Source organism: Gorilla gorilla, chromosome 13 (assembly GCF_029281585.2).
Source record: "Gorilla gorilla gorilla isolate KB3781 chromosome 13, NHGRI_mGorGor1-v2.1_pri, whole genome shotgun sequence".
In the NCBI taxonomy this organism is placed as follows: Eukaryota; Metazoa; Chordata; class Mammalia; order Primates; family Hominidae; genus Gorilla; species Gorilla gorilla.
In genome coordinates, this window is record NC_073237.2 from 120612618 (window position 1) to 120634629 (window position 22012).

General features: G+C 52.3%; 1 protein-coding gene across 4 annotated transcripts in view; it reads left to right on the forward strand.

Moving 5' to 3' along the window:
- The first annotated feature begins 8826 nt into the window (after positions 1-8826).
- Positions 8827-22012, forward strand: part of NEK6 (NIMA related kinase 6) — a 95823-nt gene continuing 82637 nt past the window's right edge. Inside the window, exon 1 of one of the 4 annotated variants that reach the window (XM_063697019.1) lies at positions 8827-8845. The gene's annotated coding sequence lies outside the window, so the exon portion shown is untranslated. Of the gene's footprint in view, positions 8846-9088; positions 9253-9387; positions 9529-12725; positions 12749-22012 lie in introns of those variants that run through there. The other 3 variants (XM_004048584.4, XM_004048585.4, XM_063697020.1) reach the window with 3 other exon arrangements.

Sequence of the window (22012 nt, forward strand, 5' to 3'; positions counted from 1 at the left end):
TGGGATTTCAGCCATAAGCCACCATGCCAGCCCTAATTTTCTTTCTTGATGACGGGTTAGACCCTGGCCACTTACAGTCCTGGTATGGAGGGCAGGTTTGGGGCTGAGGGGAGGGAGTAGCAGTACCCAGACCCTGGCAAGCCCCTTCTTGAAGAATCTTCTCTGATTCCCTACCCCTGCCCTCTTCCTACCCGCTCCCATCCCTGTTTTGCCAGGTTTCTCCTCTGGTTCCTTCTCCCCACTCCACCCCACAAGACAAGCCTGGCATCTCCTGATGCCTGGAAAAATTACACCCATTCCCAGCCAACCAGGGCCAGGGCTGAGAAACCCACAACCAAATGCCTGCCTCTTCCTTCAGAACAGTTGCTTCACATTTGGGATTTGGGGTTGATGGACAGATGATGTCATCGGCCCCAAATCCAAGGGGCCTCTTGCCTCTATCTGCTCTGAGAGCAGCCAGCCCTACCGGGCATGCAGAGGAGGCCTCGAGCTCACAGGAGAGACTCACTCCAGCCACATCAGCCAGGAGTTTCAGGAAGGGTGTCTGGGCCCCCTCACTCATCTCCAAAGCCAAGGGGTTACCTGGACACCTGGAGAAGAAATGTGGCCAGGGTGGGACCCAGTGGACTCAGTTCATTTATTCCCCTATACCGTCATGCTTGGTAGCACAGAGAAAATAGGAACACAGATTCTGAGCCTGTCAGACATCCTGCTACAAAGTGTGCTCAAGCCAGGTGCAGTGGCTCATGCCTGTAATCCCAACACTTTGGGAGGCTGAGGTAGGTGGATTGCTTGAGCTCAGGAGTTAGAGACCAGCCTGGCAACATGGCGAAGCCTCATCTCTACAAAATATACCAAAATATACCGGGCGTGGTGCTCACATCTGTAATCGCAGACTTTGGGAGGCTGAAGCGGGTGGATCACCTGAGGTTGGGAGTTTGAGACCAGCCTGGCCAACATAGCAAAACCCTGTTTCTACTAAAAATACAAAAATTGGCAGGGTGTGGTGGCACACACCTGTAATCCCAGCTACTTGGGAGGCTGAGGCAGGAGGATCGCTTGAACCCGGGAGGCAGAGGTTACAGTGAGCCAAGATCATGCCACTGCACTCCAGCCTGGACAACAGAGCAAGACTCTGTCTTATAAAAAAAAAATCAGCTGGGTGTGCTGGTACATGCCTGTAGTCCCAGCTACTTGGGAGGCTGAGGTGGGAGGATTGCTTGAGCCTGAGAGGTTGAGGCTGCAGTGAGCTATGATCACGCCACTGCACTCCAGCCTGGCAATAGAGTGAGACCCTGTCTCAAAAAACAAACAAACAAAACAAAACAACAAAGTGTGTTTGAGACAAACTGGTTAATCTCTCTGAGCATCAGTTTTCTCCTGTGCATGTTTTCTCACCTGAGACACGGATACTCACATCAGAGAGCTGGTGCTGGTGCTACCTACATGCAGGACTCAGTGCCTGAATGAGCGAGAGGCTGTTTGTTCTTGTATTTAGTCACCTGCCTGTTATTGTTTCATGTGACATGAAATTCAGGGTGGCCATATGATTTATTATCTGATCCGGGCCACTTGTGAGTGTGAAAAGGGGCACTGTTATTTTTGTTTGTTTGTCATTTTGGGGTTTTTTTTTTTTTTGAGATGGAGTCTCGCTCTGTCACCCAGGCTGGAGTGCCATGGCATGATCTCAGTTCACTGTGACCTCTGCCTCCCGGGTTCAAGCCATTCTCCTGCCTCAGCCTCCCGAGTAGCTGGGATGACAGGCATGTGCCACCACGCCCAGATAATTTTTGTATTTTTAGTAGAGACGGGGTTTCACCTTGTTGGCCAGGCTGGTCTTGAACTCCTAACCTCAGGTGATCCACCTGACTTGGCTTCCCAAAGTCCTGGGATTACAGGTGTGAGCCACCGCACCCAGCCAGGGGGTACTATTATTAATTATGCCAGGACAGTAGGCATCACCCAGGACCATCCTGCAGGCACAGGTGATTCTTTGTTGGGAGAGAGTTCCAGTTTTCCCAGAAGGATTCATTTGCTCTCATCATCCGGGTGTGATTATTAACAGCAACCCCTTTCCCTCTGCAAGTGTCTTGCTTTGGATGATCAACTTTAGGGTCATCTTGGTTGTCTGCAAAGGCCACTGCATTGGGGGATTCATTTTTTACATTATACAAAAAGAGGGCGTCTTGTCTGCTGGGCCCTTCGCCACATACTGATGTCTGGGTGTCCCGCCAAGAACTTCCAGGAGAGTTTAAGCAGTTAAGTCACATTTTTAGGAGCAGCAAACCCTGCTGGCTGCAGAAGGAGTTGGGACCCTCTCCACCTCCTCCCCAGCCCTGCCACCACTCCCTGTGTGACCCCGGGCCAGTTCCTACCTAGCACAATGTGGGGATGGGTCTCCAAGAGTCCTGTCAACCTTGACCTTCTAAGATTTCCTGTTACCCGATGACCCTGGGGAATTTCAGTAAAAATTGGGATGCAAGAAACATCACACCATCATATGGCTCACTGGTCACACCATGAATCCTAGGTCTTTCCTGTGCCAGGCTCTGGGCAGCTGCTGGAAGCCAAGGCATATCCATCAACACTCCTGCTTCATGGGAGGAGAGAGACGAAGCCAGCAACAGATCGGCCTATTCAACTCAGCATCAGGAGAGAACAGGTGCCAGAAAGCAAGCGGGGATAGAGTCCCAGTGTACTGTGAGCTTGCAAAACACCTTCAAAGGCCAAAATCACATTCCCCCAATACCCCATTGCCATGTCTGTTGCCTCTCAGCAGCCAGAAACTCCTACTCTCTTCCTGAGGAGCACAGTGATTTTGAGGGTTTCTCTGGGCGACTGACATTGCACCAACTCCTTTGTGATTTTAGTATTCATGGTCTCTGAGTCTGTCTCCTCATCTGTACAATGGGCAACAATCTCTACCTCAAAGTGCAGTTGAGAGTATCAGGTAAGGGAACAGACAGGAAATGCAGTTCATACGCAGTTCATGGTGCTCCCTGCAGGCCGTAGGATTTGAGTCTGCTAGTTGAAACAGCAGATATTAGAGCGGGTGGTAGAGGGAAGTTCAGGGAGGCGCGGGGAGGTGGGAAATCAGAGAGTACATTTCTGCCTCTTGATGGCTGTGTGGCCTTGAGCAAGTCCCATCTGTAAAGTGAGGGTGGGAATGATAATCCTGGATAACTTTTTTTTCCACATTCCAGAAACCACCTGGGGTGTGGGGTCTCCAACCGTGTCGGGCGAGGACTCAGAGTTGGCAGCAGTCACTGCCAAAGGCAGGAGGAGATAACCAGTTAGCAGGCCCTGTCACAAGATCAGCAACGCATGAAAGACAAAATGCTTCCCTGCGGCAGGAAGAGCCGACGCTTCCCTGCAGCAGGAAGAGCCGATGACACACTGCACTTAAAGTATTCCTCCAAGCCCCACCTCATTCTTCCCGGATCCTCTAGCCTTGGAGCACAGCCTCCAACCCTTCACTGAGCATTTTCAGGAGTACAATCTCAGGCGACTACCCCAATCCTGAAGAGAGGCTGCCTGCCCCCCTTTGACAGATGAGGAAACTGAGGCCCACGGTGGGGAAATGGATGGCAGGAACTTGCACTGCAAAGAAGAGGCAGACTGAGTTTTCAAGTCTCAAAAGAACCTATGTCTGGACTCTTAAAACAACTCTACAGATGCCTGGAGCAGAGAGTTTTAAAAATTAGCTCCAAAGCTAACCTCATATACAGGCATGGGGACCCGTGGAGAGAGTACTCTTCTCTTCCTCTCCAATGTTCCTGTCCCCAACCAGACCATAAAATCTTGAGGGCAGGGGCCATGGCTGAAACTTCTGTTCTCTCCCACAATACTTAGAACAGTACACAGAGTGTTTGCTCTGTGCGGATTAAACAGACCAGATGCTTGCTGTATGTGGAATTTTTTTGTGTGTGTGTGAGACAGAGTCTCACTCTGTCGCCCAGGCTGGAGTGCAATGGTGCAGTCTCGGGCTCACTGCAACCTCTGCCTCCTGGGTTCAAGCGATTCTTCTGTCTCAGCCTCCCGAGTAGCTGGGATTACAGGTGCCCGCCACCACCCCCAGCTAATTTTTGTATTTTTAGTAGAGACAAGGTTTCACTATGTTGGCCAGGCTGGTCTTGAACTCCTGACCTCAGGTGATCCACCCGCCCTGGCCTTTCAACGTGCTGGGATTACAGGCGTGAGCCACCTCGCCCGGCCTCTATGTGAATTAAATGCAAATCGTTTGGAATACTATGCAGTCATATAAAAGGAAGCAGTTTTTCTGGAGCCAACAGGAAATGGTCTCCAAGAAGTGAAGAAAACATAAGATACACAATAGTGTAGATTGTATGCTATTATATGAGCAAAAAATAAGAAGAAATACATATACATTCACATACACACGACCGTATATACGTGCATACGCCCACACAAAACACACTGTCTAGGACAGCATATATTTGGCAACATTGGCTCCCTCCAGGGATAAGAACCAGGTGGCTGGGAGGTAGGGGTAGAAAGGACACTTTTCACTTTGTCCCCTTCTGTGCCTTTTGAATTTTGAACTGTGGGCAAGTATTATCTATTCAAGAAACAAATTAAACATTTTTTAAGTTAAATAACAAAAAATGAGCCGGCTACTTTATAACGTGAGCCATATGATGATGTGATGACTCCTACATCCCTATCCTGACCAAAATTCCCCAGGGTCATCGGGTAACAGGAAATCTTAGAAGGTCAAGGTTGACAGGACTCTTGGAGACCCATCCCCACATTGTGCTAGGTAGGAACTGGCCCGGGGTCACACAGGGAGTGGTGGCAGGGCTGGGGAGGAGGTGGAGAGGGCCCCAACTCCTTCTGCAGCCAGCAGGGTTTGCTGCTCCTAAAAATGTGACTTAACTGCTTAAACTCTCCTGGAAGTTCTTGGCGGGACACCCAGACATCAGTATGTGGCGAAGAGCCCAGCAGACAAGACGCCCCCATTTTGTATAATGTAAAATATGAATCCCCCAATGCAGTGGCCTTTGCAGACAACCAAGGTGACCCTAAAGTTGATCATCCAAAGCAAGACACTTGCGGAGGGAAAGGGGTTGCTGTTAATAATCGCACCCAGATGACGAGAGCGAATGAATCCTTCTGGGAAAACTGGAACTCTCTCCCCACAAAAAACCCCATCACCGGGAAGATGGTAAGAAGATATTTTGTAAAAAAAAGGGACTTCAAAGGAACATGGCCTGATTCTAAGTTCTTCTTGCCTCTCCTCTCTCCCCCATTACCCCCTCCCCCAATACTAACAACAATAAAGGACTTGAGTTAACCTGGATTCAAATCCTGGCTGTTTTCTGAGCCTCGGTTTCTTCATCTATAAAACATAAATCATGACCCCTATCTCAAGGGATGCTATAAGAATTAACTGTCTCTTACAGAGCCAGATGCAGAGAAGGTGCCCGGCAAGCGGTAGTTTCTCTTCCCTTCGTGCAGAGAAATAATGAAACAACACATACTGAATCCTGAAACTCTTTGGGGGTGAACGGAGACAGACTTTCTCCCAGACCAGTTGAACAACGCCTCGGTGGGCAGAAGTGTGAGGCAACGTGTGCAGGGAGACGCTCATCCTGATTCTGGGTGTCATTTTGCAAAGCACTGCTTCACGATGACTCATTTTGGGACTCCCTAAAAACTCCTTTGAGTTAAAAACAAAAGTTGAGTGGGATTCAGCTTGCATTGTACCTTATCACTCTACTGTGCCCTCGTCAGGGTAGCAGAGTACTGCAGGGAATTCAAGAATCTCTGAGCAGGCTAACCCTGATATTTGCCCCATAGTGTCACCAGGAGCTGGGACCATCTGCACAGGGCCCAGGACAGAGGGAAAGAAGTGGCCATGAGGGATGGAGGAGGAGGAAGGCCAGGAAAATGGGGTGCATGGGCCTCCCCCACCCTGCTCCCATCCAAGGGGGAGGGGGACCCCCAATGCAAAAGCACTCCTGGGTCCTCCTACCCATCCCTGCTTTATTTCTCCATGAAACTTTTTTTTTTTTTTTGAAACAGAGTCTTGCTCTGTTGTCCAGGCTGGAATGCAGTGACATGATCTCAGTTCGCTGCAACCTCAGCCTCCTGGGGTCAAGCAATTCTCCAGCCTCAGCCTCCCGAGCAGCTGGGATTATAGGCATGTGCCACCATGCCCAGCTAATTTTTTTATTTTTAGTAGAGATGGGGTTTCGCCATGTTGGCCAGGCTGGTCTTGAAGTCCTGACCTCAGGTGATCCACCACCTCGGCCTCCCAAAGTGCTGGGATTACAGGGTGAGCCACTGCGCCTGGTCTCCACCAAACTTCTTATCTTTGAAATGCCAGACATTCACAGTGTCTTCCTCCCATCCCACTCTCCCACCTTGGCTGAAGCCCCAAGAGAGTCAGAGCTAGATTTTGTTCACTCCTGTATCCCAGGACAAGGCTTCTTTATTCCCCTAACACTCAGCCTGCCTGCAGCCAGACCTACCTCTGTTGATTATCACTGGCTGTGTGACCTGGGACAGATTGCCTGACCTCTCTGAGCCTCGGTTTCCTAACTGGAAAATGAGGACATCACAAGTATCTGTCATACGGGTTCTGTGAAGCTGGGGAAGGGCTTTGCAAGCAGTAAAGTCTTACATAGATATTGTGTGTTGGGGGTGGGGGCAGTCCTTTCCTCCCAGTGGCCTGGTGTGGCTCTCAAAGTTTCCTTCAAAAGGGAGTTTCTGGTTCCTGCTCTGTAGCTTAACTGAACAGCTGCCAGAACATGGGACCTGCCCTCCACACAGTGGGCCCTTACTGACTTCTCCCACTCCCTCATTCAGGCGTCTGCTCAGATGTCACCTCATCAGAAAGGCCTTCTTCCAGCACCCCCTATAAAAAAGCACCCCTGGGTCCTCCTACCCTTCCGAGTTATTTCTCCGCCAAACTTCTTTTTCTTTTTTTTTTTTTTTTTTTTGCGACAGAGTCTCGCTCTGTCACCGAGGCTGGAGTGCAGTGGCGCGATCTCGGCTCACTGCAAACTCCGCCTCCCGGGTTCACGCCATTCTCCTGCTTCAGCCTCCCAAGTAGCCGGGACTACAGGCACCAGCCACCACGCCCGGCTATTTTTTTGTATTTTTAGTAGAGACAGGGTTTCACCGTGTTATCCAGGATGGTCTCGATCTCCTGACCTCGTGATCCACCCGCCTCGGCCTCCCAAAGTGCTGGGATTACAGGCGTGAGCCACCGCGCCCGGCCCAAACTTCTTATCCTTGAAATGGCAGATATTCAGTGTCTTCCTCCCACCCCATCCCTCCCCCTTGACTGAAGCCCCAAGAAAGGGCCATATTTTGTTCACTCCTTTATCCCAGTGCCTAGAAAAGTACCTGGCCCATGGAAGCTGCTCATAGATGTGTCGGGTGAACCAATGACTGAACTAATGTTTGCTGCACGAATATGGCCAGTATCACAAATCCTCTAGTAACACTGCAATACGCTGTCTCAGAACTTCGATTTCTTTCTATTATTTGTTGCAGTGTTTATTTCTTCTATTTAACTTTTCAATCTGTCTGACATTTATTGTGGTGTATATCATGGGAGGCAAGGCTGTAAACAGATCTCCAGCTAAACGGCTAAACAATTTGCAGAACAATCCATTTCCTCCCCATTGGTTTGTGATGTCTGCATTTTCATCCACAAGAGCTGGGACCAGGCCCGCTCCTGTGGGCCAGCTGCTGCCTCTTCTGCCCTCTTGTTCCAGAAGCCCAGGGCTATGCTGTTCCTGAGGCAGGGCTGCCTAGTGATTGGCCACACAGGCACTGGAATTAGACAATCGGCCGTCCACTTTCCAGCTCAACCACTTACCATCTGGGTGACTTTGAACAAAAGAATTTGCTTTTTATTGTTGTTGTCCAGGTTGGAGTGCAGTGGTGCGATCATAGCTCACTGCAGCTGCTAACTCCCATGCTCAAGAGACCCTCCCGCCTCAGCCTCCCGAGTAGCTGGGACTGCAGGCAGGCACTACCACACCCAGCTAATTCTTACATTTTTCTGTAGACATGGGGTTTTGCTATATTGCCCAGGCTGGCCTCAAACTCCCAGCCTCAAGGCATCCTCCCACCTCAGCCTCCCATAGTACCGGGATTACAGGTGTGAGCCACCGCACCCAGCCTGAAATTTCATTTCTAAGCCTCAAAGCCCATCTGTAAAATGGGCACAAGGGTAACGTTGGCACACGTGGTGGACGCTCAGTTGGTGTCATTATTACAGATCACGGCCAGTTGAAGCACTTCCACTCATTTGGCAAACAGAAGCCAGACGGGCATTCACCCTGTGCCCAGTACAGTGCTGCACCCAAGCAGGCAGTCAGTGTCCCTGGCTCCAGCCCTCCTGGGGTGCAGCACAGTTTTGAATGTGGAGGGGAGGCAGCAGGGGTGGAAACAGCCCAGCCAGGAGCGGCCGCTCTCGGTGCGGGGAGGAGGTGAAGTGAGAACTGAGCTGCTTGGGTCTCAGGGAGGCTCTGACTTCTAGAGGGGGCGTTCAACATTCTTTAGTGGGGACTTTTACTACTTCCAGAAACTTCTGCACATTGGCTCTTGCTGGTCCCCCGGGGGCCACAGGAAGTGGGAGCTCCAGATGAAGAGTCGCTGGCACTTTGAGGGCAGGGGGCAGGGCCTTCCCCTCATCGGAATACTCTTGGAGCCTACTTCAGTGCCTGCATTCAGCTGGTGCACAATAAGTGCTTGTTACTGTGCCAATTTCAGTATGACTAGGGCTGTGGCAGGAGCAATGCTAGGCGATGGGGAATCCGAAGACGCACAGGAGGAGTCCAAGGGTTGCTGACTGCAGACCCTCATCGTAAGTCTAGAGCCGGAGAAGATGGGGAGACGCCGGCCTGCGCCCTGTGAGTCTGGGCCTCAGTCTTCCCATCTCTGAAATGGGGAAGGGGTTCCTCGGCCGAGCGGATCGGCCGCAGAACTCGGCGGAGTCGAGGGGTCCAGGCCCAGGAAGGACGCCGCCGGGGCGCCCCCCGCCCCTCAAGCTTGCGTGGCGGCAGCGCGCACGAGCGCTGGGGGCGGCGCGGCCCCGCGGCGGGGAGGGGCGGGCGCGCGCGCGGGCGGGCCCGCGCAGGCGGCGGCGGCGGCGGAACCGAGCTGACGGGCGTGCGGCCGCTGCGCCGCAAACTCGTGTGGGACGCACCGCTCCAGCCGCCCGCGGGCCAGCGCACCGGTTCCCCAGCGGCAGCCGAGCCCGCCCGCGCGCCGGTGAGTGGCCTGGGGCTGGGGCCGGGCCGGTGGGGCGCCGCGGCCCGGAGAAGGGCGGGGGCTGGGCGGCGGGGCCGTCACCCCCAGCCGGGCCGAGGGCGGGCGCGCGCCCACGGCTCCGCGGGGGAGAGCGGGAGGCGGGCGCGAGTGTGGCCGCGCGGGGCTGAACGTGTCGGCGGCCGGGCGGGCGGGGGCGGCGTGTCCGCGTGTCCCGGGATGTGCGCGTCCCCGGCGGGTGTGCGTGTGCACCCCGGAGCGTCTGGTGGCGTTGTTGGGGTGAGTGCGTGCGGGGACGCGGGCATGGCTCCCCGCTACCCACTTCCCGAGTGGGGACGACGGGCGGAGGAGTGTGCCGGGCGCCGCAGGGAGTACGTGCGGGTCTCAGGGAGTGTGTGTGTGCACGTGTGTGCATTCCAAAGTGATTTGTGTGCAAGCACATGCGTGAGCCTAGAAGGGCGAAAGTGTGCCTGTGTGGGTGTGAGTATAACGAGTGTGCAGGACCGTGCGAGCGTGTTTATTACTGAGATTGAGGGGCTGGCCCCCTTTGCGGCCACCAGGCCTTTGCACAGTGATGGCCCCCGAGCCAGGGAGCCCGTGGAGAGAGAAGCGGCCTGGCATGGGCCGGGGGTCGGGGCTGGGCCTGATCCGGTGAACCAGGGGCCAGGAGGGCAGACTCAGAGCCTGGCTGGGCCTGACAGAGGCAAAGGTCTTAGAGCCAGGCTGCGGCAGGGCCACTGGCAGGACCCTCTCTGCACACACAGGCTGGGCGAGCGGAGGCTGTGGTGGGCCCCTCGGCCGGGCACCCGAGGACGTGTGTTTTCCTAAATATCCTCCGGGCTCTCCTGTCTTTGTTCTTGTCTCTCTCCAGCCAGGCCTGGGGGGCTGACCCTAGACTTGCCTGTGTATGTGGGGGCCTCTCTGCCTGCCCTGCTAAGTAGACGGATCTTTTGATTTATTTATACCTCTCCTAGGCTCCAAGTGTGAATCCCAGGACAGTAACAAATTGATCACAGCGGGCTTGGGACATCAGCTTCCGAGGTCTGTCCTTGCAGTTTTGACTGACAGGCTTTTGTGTGTGTGCGCGCTCTCTAACTGTTGAAAATCTTTGCAGCTGAAAGTCTTAATTGCTTTAAGGCAAACTTTAGAAATTCCAGAGCTCCCTAGTTGCTCTGACTTTTCCAAATTCAGCTTGCCTTTTTTGGGGGAAAATGTCGCCTTAGTTTGGTGTACAGTACGTGCAGGCAGGTCTTGGAGGCACGTTTAAAAACCCTGTCGTTAATGGAAGAAGAATTTCATTGAAAGGGACGCAGAGCCGTCTGGAAGCGCCTGCTCCGGACTCAGCGAGTTTGGACTCAGCGAGTTTGAGCTTACCGAATGAACTTTGGACGTCTTCTTTTAGCAAACAAAACCTGGAAGGAAGCAAAAAAGACCCACATTCTTTTTCTTTTTTCTCCTGAAAATGAAAAAAAGAAAACACCTTCTGGGTTTGCTGGAAATGCCCCCTCTCCTTCCCCCATCAAGGCCAAGCCCTCCCTGCGTCCCCCACCCCCAAATAAAATATGCCTGTGGGGAGCCGTGGAATGAGTCACTCCCTGGCAGAGAGCCTGACGGGCAAACATTTGGGAAGGTTCTTGCCTAACTTCCCAGAAGAAAAGGCCCAGGATTTAAAATGGTCCCTGTGGTTTGTCAGCCTCTGCTGTCCCGTCTGCTTCGGAAATGACTAAAAAGTAGTTTGTATCTCCACAAAATAAAGTCTCAGACTGAAGGCCTTAGACCCAGGTTGGTCTGGATTTAGAGCTGTTTGGGTTTCCAGAAATGGAGCGCCTGGCTTTAACTGGTGGCATTTCTGGTGGGTTTGAACAAGGGCAGAGGAGGGAAATGGGGAGGAAGTTCCCTTTTGCGGAGCAGAAGGGGCTGTGTGCTGGGAGCCGTTCTAGGGGGTGTGAATCTCCCGTTGGTCGTCTGTGACAGAAAATGCTTTTGGTTTTGTGCACAAGGAAACTGAGACACACGGGGGTCAAGCCTGTGTCCTGGGGCAGCTGAGAGGAGGTGGGGGCAGAATCCGAAGTCACCTGCCCAGCCTCAAAGCCTTTCCTCTTTCCATTGCACTTGGGATATGGTATTTGACTGGCTAAGGTGCACAGACCTAGTGCTGAGTACTTTAGCACACATCCGTTCATTTTCTGTTCATCGTAGATAGGGTTTATTATCCCCATTTCACAAATGATAAAACTGAGGTTCAGAGACATGACTTGCATAATTTCGTTAAAGTAGCACCACGATAGATGGTCCCCATTTATTTTTATTTATTTATTTATTTATTTTTGAGACAGAGTCTCACTCTGTTGCCCAGGCTGGAGTACAGTGGCGCAATCTCAGCTCCCTGCACCCTCTGCCTCCTGGGTTCAAGTGAGCCTCCTGCCTCAGCCTCCTCTTGAGTAGCTGGGATTATAGGCAGGTGCCACCATGCCCAGATAATTTTTGTATTTTTAGTAGAGATGGGGTTTCACTGTCTTGGCCAGCCAGGCTGGTCTCGAACTCCTGACCTCAGGTGATCCGCCCGCCTTGGCCTCCCAGAGTGCTGGAATTACAGGCATGAGCCACCATGCCCGGCCATGTCCCCATTTACTGAGGATATACTGTGTGCTAGGTCTGGTGCTGTATTTTACCCAGTCCACTCACCAACACTAAGATGGAAGCTGTCATGATGCCCATTTACAGATGAGGAAACTGGGGCACAGAGAGATGAGAGAATGCGCCAAAGACCATGTGCTAATACGCAGCAGAGCTGGGTTTGAACCCAGGCTTGTCTGAGCAGAGCCCATGGTCTCCCCACTGTACTAGGAAGGTAGCAGGCACTGTGGGCTGGATGCCTGGCCTGTGCTGAGGTTCAGTGTCGTTTTCCTGATCTTACAGAGGGAGGTTAAGTAACTTGGGCAGGGTCATAAACCCACAAATGGCAGAGTCGGGATTCGAACCCATGTCTCTGATTCCAGAGTTCCTCACCTTAAACCACATCTGGCTGCCTTTGTCGTGCTTTGCTCCTGTTGCATGCTGCAAAGCCAAGTAAGTTAAGACAGGCTAGGTTCCTGCAGGGCTGGGTTGCCCGAGACCTGGGAGAGGTCTTCCAGAAGGCACTGCTGGCCTTCCTCGCCCAGGGCCAGAGCTACTGGAGAGAAAGGGCCGCTGTTCACATTTTTTCTTTTCTTTAAGTGCCCCAGATACTTTTCATAAGGGAAGTGTCAAAACAATTGTCAAAAGGAGAAGAATATTTCCTTCCTCTTCTCAGGCTAGACCAAGCAAGGGAGTTGGAGGGTGGAGAGTGGAGGGACCTGGTGAATCATCCAAGATTAAATACGGGCAGGCACTGCCAGGCTTGTGTGGAGATGAGGCTGGGACACTGTTCGCAGGAAGAGTCCGGTGTTCTGGCCCCCTGATGTCACCTTCACCGGCCTGACTCACAGTCCTAAATATCTGACAGCGAGATCACTTGTAGGTAGGCTTCTTGTCACTTGTCATTTAAGTCCCCTGCCTGCCTTTTTTCGCTGCTCATTTCCATTTTGATCACGGCTTCTACTACATGTGCTTGAAATGAATGTTGTGTGTGAGGACCTGTGTGGTTTGGGCCATGTTGTGCCCCCCTGCCAGTGTCCTTCGGTGTTGAAAGGAAAAGGTATTTCTCTCCCTTCCATGTATGTTCTGCAAATTGACGAACATTTGCAAATGGCTTTGAGATGCGTTAATTTAAGGTGTGAAATAATAGATCTTGTGCGAAGGCTCAGCCACATTTCTGGCATTGATGGATTTTTCTCCCGTCTGGCCTGTGATTTGGGGAGGTAAAAATAGTCCTTTTTTCCACATTTTTATCTTTTTTTTTTTTTTTGCTGACATCATTCTTAGGAAGTGGTGTGCACATGCCGTGGAACTTTACATGGAACATGGAGCTCTGGGGAGCAGGAGTGCTCTTGGAGTGAGGGGTGGCCTGCGGTGGCCCAGGCACCCCCTGGCTGTCCGTGAGATGGCTTTGAAATGAGCAGGCACTGTTGAGGGCCTCAGTGGCTTTTTGGTATTTGGCTGTCTTTTCACTTATGACTCTTGGGTAATGGCAAGATAACTTTTGGGGAAAATGTTAGTTTAAAAAGAAAAAAAATCAGGCCAGCACTTTCACTCATTCCTGTCTGAGCTGGTCCCTTCCTTTGGCCAAAGCTGAACTAAACCAATGGCCTTCTCAGACTCGACTTCCAGACAGAGGAGCCGACATTGGGGCAAATCAGTTGGTGGTGTAATTTCCTGTGACGTTAACTTTGGGAACTTGAACTTGGAGTGGGAGCTAGCATTTTGACATCTGTCCCTCTAACAGGACTTGCTTGTGTGGAAACAGACCCCCACATACACGGCTGCGCCATTGTCTCCAATTCTGGATTTTTCCACAGTTGACTTCTCGGGTGGTTTGGTGGTAAAGGCACAGGTCTTCTAGCCAGGCCTTCTTGGCCTCCAGCAAGGGCAGGATCACAGCACCCCACCAGACCTGACTGGCCACCGCCACTGTAGCTGTGGCTGGGCGAGTGGGGGGGCCATGGGAATTGAAAGATGGGGTGGCCGAGATCTGAAATGCATTCAGTTGCAATGGCCTGGATCTGCACGGAGCCGTTCTTTCTTTCTCTTAGACATCTGCGTGGTGGTGACCTCATAGAAAAGAAAAAAGGGGCTTTATGTAGGAATTCCATAGAGTGTGAAGGAATTTGGACAGGGGAAGGGGGAGGGAAGTTGCCATTCAGAGCCTGCAGTGCCTGCATTTTCCCCGAATTGTTTAACCCTCATGCTTCAGAATTAGGCTGAGGTTTGCGGGGTGGGTCATGTTGACCTGGGTGAACAGAGATCCCTTTAAGAAGAACTTCTCCATGTTCCAGAGGCGCGTTCTTACTGCGGGTGAGTGGCAGTATGGGAATTAGTCCACAGGCCCCTTCTCGAATGCCTGCCCTCTCTTGTTCCTTGTCCTCAACGTCTTTGAAGCTTGGGCTTGTTGGGAAGACACCTGCAAAAGGATGGATGCACATGACCTTCAGCTCTAATGAATCAAGCTGCTGATGAGGAATTCACTGGGCACCCAATCCAGAGAGCTTCGCACACACCCACTGGGGTTGAGACGAGCACTGGGTTTATTTATTGTGGACTTTTGGAGTCTGAAGGACTCTTGCCACCCATCTGTTTCACGGAACAGAACCTGAGGCTCAGAGGGAGCAAGGCGCTCCCCCACAGCCGCATTGAGATCCTGAGCCTGGGCACCCGATGGAGTGAATGAGGCTGGAGTCCCAGACCTGCCTCTCATGAGCACGTCGCCCCCTGAGCCTCAGCATCATCATCTGGAAAACAGGGATAATATTATGACCTCAGAAGCTTCGGAGGGGGGCGGGGGAACTAAGTGAAATAATGCATTTCAGATGCTCAGTGCCTTTTAAGTGCTTGGTGCTCATTCCCCAAGATTACATGAGAGACATGGAAAATCTTTAATGACCAAGGACCCACCCAGGGTCACTCAGCCGGGACCCTTGGTCCATGGCCCAGAGTGTCTCCAGTGCCCCTGCATTGAGGCCCTAAACAAGGCCAGAAGCAGGTGCCGGGGACCCCTCTGGATTCCACCAGAGCACCTTCCTAGGATCATGGCTCCCAAAACGGAAGGGAAGGAGACAGCGCAGTTTGCAAAGAGGCAGGATTTAAGCACCAGGGTGGCCCTGTGGCGCCTCAGGAAAATGTTTGCCTGTCAGTATCTGCTCTCGTTCCCACCTGTCCCCACAAGGCGAGGCCATAAGTCCTCGGCGTGGCGTTGGAGGGTCTCTGAAGGCCCCGAGAGCTGTGTCAGCCACGGTGTGTTATGAAGCAAGGCAGATGTTTTGTTAATTATTTACACAGTGTGGGCCCCACAGAGGACCGCGCTGACAGGAGCGGCTGTCACAGGCCTGGCCGTGGGGCAGAAGTGAGCAGCCCTCTTCCCCTGGCAGTCCTCCTGAAAAGGTCTGCATGGCAAGGCCTGAGGGAGTCCAGCACATTTTGTGCCCCTGCCCCCCAAAGCCATTTGGGTTTCCCTTAAACTGGCTTGTTTTCCTGAGCCGGTGGAGAGATCCTTGTCCTCCGGAAGTGGCTATCGCTCTGGGGCGGCTTCTCTGCCAGCTCGTCACACCCTAGACCCAGCTGTAGTCTGTGTGGTGGGAGAGGGTGTCACCAGGCTCTGGAGGTCCACTCCTCTGTAGTCACCTCATGCAAGGAGGGCTTCACAGGGGCCCAGCCTCTACTCCCTCATCCGGAAAACGGGCCAGTAGCATCAGGCACCAGCCCCATGATCTTCAGGCACCCTTGGGGGTGATCTGCCTTAGAAATTCAACTTTAGGATTAGAATTCTGCTAAGAGGTACCATGTGACAAAAAAGGTAGTGTAAAAATCACAAAGACCAGGACAGGCTCATGCCTGTAATCCCAGCACTTTGAGAGGCCGAAGCGGGCAGATCACTTGAGGTCAGGAGTTTGAGACCAGCCCAGCCAACATGGCAAAACCCCATCGCTACTGAAAATACGAAAAATTAGCTGGGCGTGGTGGTGGACACCTTTAATCCCAGCTACTCGGGAGCCTAAGGAGCCTGAGGCGTGAGAATCACTTGAACCTGGGAGACAGAGGCTGCAGTGAGCTGAGATTGTGCCACTGCACTCCAGCCTGGGCAACAGAGCGAGACTCTGTATCAAAAAAAAAAAAAAAAAAAAAAAAAAAAAGAGTTCTGCAAAGAATGGCACCTGGCATCAGAGCTTTTCCTGAAAGGCCACTAAGGATGAGGAACGTGAGCTCCGGGGAGGCGAAGGGGGCAAACCCACCTCCCTGTTGCCTGTTTTACATAAGGAGGTTTTGCATAGGAGTCATTTTAAGATACATGAAATAGCCAGAATAGATAAATCCACATAGACCTAAAGCAGACTGGTGGTTTCCAGGGCCTTTGGGGAGGGGAGACTGGGGAGCGACTGATTAAGGGACATGGGTTTTTATTGGGGTGACGCAGATGTTTTGGAACCGGATGAAGGTGGTGGTTGCACAACATTGTGATTGTAATACATCCCATCCAGCAGTTTGCTTTAAAATGGTTAAATATATCTGAGAAAAATGTTAAACATAAAAGTTTTGGCCAGGCACGGTGGCTCACGCCTGTAATCCCAGCACTTTGGGAGGCCGAGGCAGGCGGATCACGAGCTCAGGAGTTTGAGACCAGCCTGATCAATATGGTGAAATCCCATCTCTACTAAAAATACAAAAATTAGCTGGGCGTGGTGGCGTGTGCCTGTAATCCCAGCTACTCAGGAGGCTGAGGCAGGAGAATCACTTGAACCCAGGAGGCGGAGGTTGCAGTGAGCCGAGATGGCACCACTGCACTCCAGCTTGGGCAATAGAGTGAGACTCCGTCTCAAAAAAAAAAAAAGACAAGTTTGTCTTGCTTTAAAAAAAAAATACCTCTCCTTTTACAGATGGCGACACTGAGGCCCAGAGAGACATCATGACCAGCCTCAGGTCCCACATGCAGCCTGCTGCTCTGTAGCCTAAATCAGATCACTGTCCCAGCTTTCAGGACAAGGCTCTGGTTGTGACACCTGGGCCTGGACTGCGGGTGAAAAGTTTTGATGCAAAAACACAGACCGTCCATTGTCCTGTGGGCTAAGTGGACTCCCTTCTGCTAACCAGAGATGCTTGTGCTGGCTGGTGTGTGGCACATTATCTCATTCTTTCATGACGTATGTCCGGATGGAAGTCCTGGGTCAGGCATTGTGCTGGGAGCCCACACAAAGACCCTCTGACGGCCCCACCCATTGGCCTCTCACCACCTGGTGGGGACAGAGGCTGTCACAACCCCTTCTTAGGTGCTCTTGATCAATTTGCAGGTGGCATCTTTTGGGATGTAGTCTCTGGGGAAGTAGGAGAGCTTCCGGCAGTGAGGGCTGTTTGAACCCACCTGGAGGGAGACGTGGGGTTTGCCAGAGGGCTGAGAGGGCTGGGGTGAAGGGCAGGTAGACCCCAAGGTGGAGAGGCAGGTGGGGCTGGGGGGTGAGAGGTGGGGCTGTGGAACTTCCTCCTGCTTCCTTGGCCTTTGCTCCTGTCGGTAGATGGCCTTACCAGGCACTTACTGTGGGCCATGTTCTAATCTAACCCTTAACCTGAGGGAACTCACTTCATCCTCCCAGTGATGCCGTGATGTGGGTATCGTTATGCCCATTTTATAGATGAGGAAACAGAGACCCAGAGAGTCCAGGATCTGTGGTGCTTGACGAGCATCAGCCTGAGTGCTGTGAGGACACCCACAGCATGGGGGTCTGAGCTGAAAATCGGAGGACAGAGGCTGCCCTCTGGAAGTGACCAGGATGTGCCCTCAGGAAGTGACCAGCTGCCCAGCTCAGGACCTGTGTGAGGGCCCCCAGGCAGCTGGAAGGAACAGTGTGCACCCAGGTACCATGCCAGGGCCCCTGAGCATCCGTCTTGTCATCGCATAGTTGTAACCTGCCTCACAGACTGAACATGCACTCTAGAAGGGGATGGGACTTGGTCTGTGGACCACAACAGTGTTCTCCATGGCCAGCATTGTGCCTGGCACATAGGAGGAGCTCAATTAATATTTGTTGAGTGAATGGGAAGTTTTAAGTAGGCACACGGCCAGATCTTTGAAGAATGTTTATATGGAGTGAACGAATCTGTTAGCAAACGTTCCTCACTCCCCTCAGTGGGCTGTGCAGGGCTGTGTTGAGCTGAGCTGGCCCTTCCCTGGGAGAAGAGGTTTCTTAGAGAAATGCTCATCCTCGAATTATTCCAATGAGGAGGAACCTAAGCCCAGAAGGGCTCTACCTCCCAGAGTTACAGGCTCTCCTTCCTATGCCCCTTCCCTGCCGAGGCAGCTCCCACATGTCTGCATAGGAGGGCTTTGGGTTGGAATGGGTCAGTGCTGTGTCTTAAAGCTGCATTTTCTACCAAGCACACACTTTGTTTAGAGGGCATATCTTTTGGGGTTGCTTTGAGGAAAGGCTAACCAAGCCACCTCTGAGCACAGATATGACTTTTCGGCAAATGAGCAGGACCCCAGATTCCACCCCATCTTAGAAAGTAGGAAACCCAGCATTGAAAGAGGAAAGATTCTGTAGCTGATGTGGCCTTGGCGGGCCACCAGGGTGGGTGCCCAGATGGCAGGATCACTGGGCACCACATGGCACACAGAAGACAGCAAAGGAGAGGGAGTCCGCCCCTGGGCTTGGCGGGTCCGGTCGCGTCCGCCTGGATTCAGTTACACCAGGACCTCGAGTGGGCACGGCGTGCCGGACTGAGTCAGTGTGTGTACATTTCCTTTGTTCGTCTCCTCCGGGAATGTAGTGGCCTTTTGTGTGTGTTTTAAATGCCGGCCTCCTTACCTAACCCAAGAGGAAATGAGGACTGGGTTTTTGTCTGTGCAGACGCTGGGACAAGTGTGGGAGCCGCCTGCTCTTGGAGCCAGCCTGGTGGTGACAGCGTGGCATTTGGAAAACATTCTGTGGTTTTCTCCAAGGGGTGATGGGCACACCAGGTGCTGGGCCGCCCCTGGGCTGGCCACTGGGACCCTGAAATGAGGAAGCCCCGTGACCAGGTTTCATGATGCCATTCAGCAAGGGACGGCTGAGCACCACACGCCTTCTTGGCCCCTGGGGAAACACACAGGAATCAGATGAGGTCCCTGCCCCGTCTTCCTGGGGAAACGTGCAGAGAAAGTACTTGTACTCTGAGCTAACACCTTTCACTCGCACAGACCTTTATGGTGTTCTGTGTCTTCAGACATTGATCACCTGTAGGTGAGACACATCATGGCCCCACTTTCCAGACTCCCAAACGGGCTGTGATCTGTAGAAGTATTTAATGCCGTTCAGGGACAGGAGAGATGGTTTGGAAGATGCTGTCTGCTGTGCGAAGTCCCTGGATGCTCAAATGGCTTATGGGGTGGCATCTTTGAAATTACCCAGTCCTGAAAATTTCAGGACATATGGTCACTGTGATGTGCTAATGTTAGCAATTGAGATATTTAATGACCCGGAAAAACCCCTTTTCCTACCCAGTGCAGGTTACTGGAGAGCCTTTATTTCTCAGGAGGAGGGTCTTACATAGTGTAATTTGGACCAGCAGATAAGGAGTCATTATCCCTCATTCATTTATTAGCTAATTAAGTGGTTTATCTGGTCACACATTTACTCCTTCAATTGCCATTCATCCAGCACTGTTTGCTGATGTACCTGGCCTGGTGCTGGGTACTGGGGGTGGAATGAAACAGAACAAATATGACTGAGTCCCTACTGTGTGCCAGCCCATAGGGTGTGCTGTGTGCCACAGGTGAATGCGTTCACTTCCCAGTGGACATTTAACAACCACCTACTGTGTGCAGACTCATGGAGATGCAGAAATGCAAATGGCACAGTCCGTAGTGGTTTGGACACTTGTGGTGTTTTGATGGGGTCTTTAGTCCTGGCTCTCTCTCTGCTTGCTGTGATATACCCAGTCAGCCACTGTTCACAGGCCACGTGGTGACGTCCCCAGAATGAACCAGAAACAATCCAGATGCCCCAGGAACCGACGTGAGAACAAGGCATCCCCTTCACACATTGTGTCTCAGTTCAGCGTCTTGCCACCACCCAGCATTTTGAGACAGAATGTGAGATCGCGTGGTTGGCTAAATACATAAATATTTTATGTCTCGATATTCTGAAAATGAAGCCCAAATGCACAGAACTGCAGCACATCAGTGCTATAGATCATATGTTATAATAATCTGATGACATGTTGTTTAAATATGTATGGACTGATGCAACATGACAATGGGGGAGAGAGGAGGCTCGGAGCAGAGTCTCGGCAGATGCGAGAAGGAGGGAGCAGATTCCTGTGATCCCGAGAAGCGTCACAGGACACCTGGGTTTCTGATGTGATGTTTTGGGATTTTATGACAAAAACAGTGGCTGACATTTATTGAGCGCTTGCCGAGTGCTGTAGCCTTCACTGATACCATGTCATTGAATCATCACAGCATCCCCAGAGGGTGGGGCTCTTATTAACCCCAAGTTACAGAGGGGAAACTGAAGCCCAGGGCAAGTCAGTGGTCCACCCCAGACCCCACAGCTAGTGAGTGGCCCAGGAGCAAATCCAGGCTGACCCCATTCTGCATTCTAGCTCTTAATTACTGTGCCGTGCTACTCTAGGGGTGACAGGTCATATCCGAAAACCCCCCACCCCTGCCTGGGTGACCCCTTGCTTGGTACTAACTGGGCTTTTTTTTTTTTTTTGAGATGGAGTTTCACTCTTGTCACCCAGGCTGGAGTGCAATGGCACGATCTTGGCTCACCGCAACCTCTGCCTCCCGGGTTCAAGCAATTCTCCTGCCGCAGCCTCCCGAGTAGCTGGGATTACAGGCACCCACCACCACGCCCGGCTAATTTTTTTTTGTATTTTTAGTAGAGATGGGTTTCACCATGTTGGCCAGGCTAGTCTCGAACTCCTGACCTCAAGTGATCCGCCTGCCTCGGTGGACTTTCTAAATCACAGGAAAGGAAGGTGATGTCTGTAAAATGTCAGATGGGATTGGAAGGCACAAGGAATGAATAGCTTAGGAGGGGCAGGGAGTCGTGTGGAAGGGCCACTGCAGCCCGGTGCCTGGCACATAGTAGGTGCTCAGGAAATGTGGTTCTTGAGCCTCTGCCCTTCTCTTTGTTGTTGGTTTTGCAGAGTCATTAAGGGAGTTTACTGCAGACTGTCCCCCATACAAGTGTCCTGTGGCCCCTGAGCCTTTGCTTCAGCCTCTCTCTCCCTGCAGTGCCCTGGGAGGAATCAACTGACAGCCCTTTCAGTCTCCCACAGTCCAGCCAGTTAAATCAAGGTGTTCCCCTTTTATAGAGGAGTCTCCTAGAGCCAACCACAGCATCCCTGCCTTTGGGAGCCACCTGGAATGTGCCAGCTGCAGTAGCCGTTCCTTCCATGCCCCCCTGATGCTGTCTGTGGGGCTTGCCACTGAGTGCTCCATCTCCCCGTGTGCTCCATCCCCCCGCATCTGCTGCCATTGGTCCTGCCTGTTGCGTTACTTCTCTGTGCCCTGGAGCTCCTCCAGCACAGAGGCCTCGAAAGGTTGATCAGACATCCTCAGCACCTGGAGTGGGGCCTGGCACACAAGATGGCAATGAACGGCCAGCCCTAGAAGTTCAACCCACAAGACCTGCAGGGCGGGGGCTGAGTGTCCGAGAAGCCTCTTGGGAAGGGATGGTCTTAGACCTAGTGGTGTCTTCCCATTCTGCAGAGGCTTAGGGATGTGCCCAGGTCCCCAGAGTGGGAGAGGAAGGGTCAGAAGTCCATGGAAATGAAACACAGGGCCAGCTACAAAATTTGTGGGGCCCAGTGCAAAACGAAAATGCAAGTTCCCTTGTTCAAAAAGCAGTAAAAAAAAAAACAAAAAAGTTTTTTCCTTTCCTTTGCAATCTCTTTCCATCTGTCATGATGTTTTTTGTTTGCTATTTAATGTCTCACTCCCTGGACACAAGATACTTTCAGGGTGAGTGCAGACCTCACAGGTGTGGGCACACCTGCCCCCGACCCTCCTGCCTGCATCCGGGCCCCTGCTGCAGGTAGCGGGTGGCAGAGGTTGCTGGGTGCGGGAGCAGGCAGCTGAATACCCGTCCTGGGGAGGCAGCTGAGACTCTGTGCTGCCAGCATGTGCTCCATTATTCCACCAGACTCCACT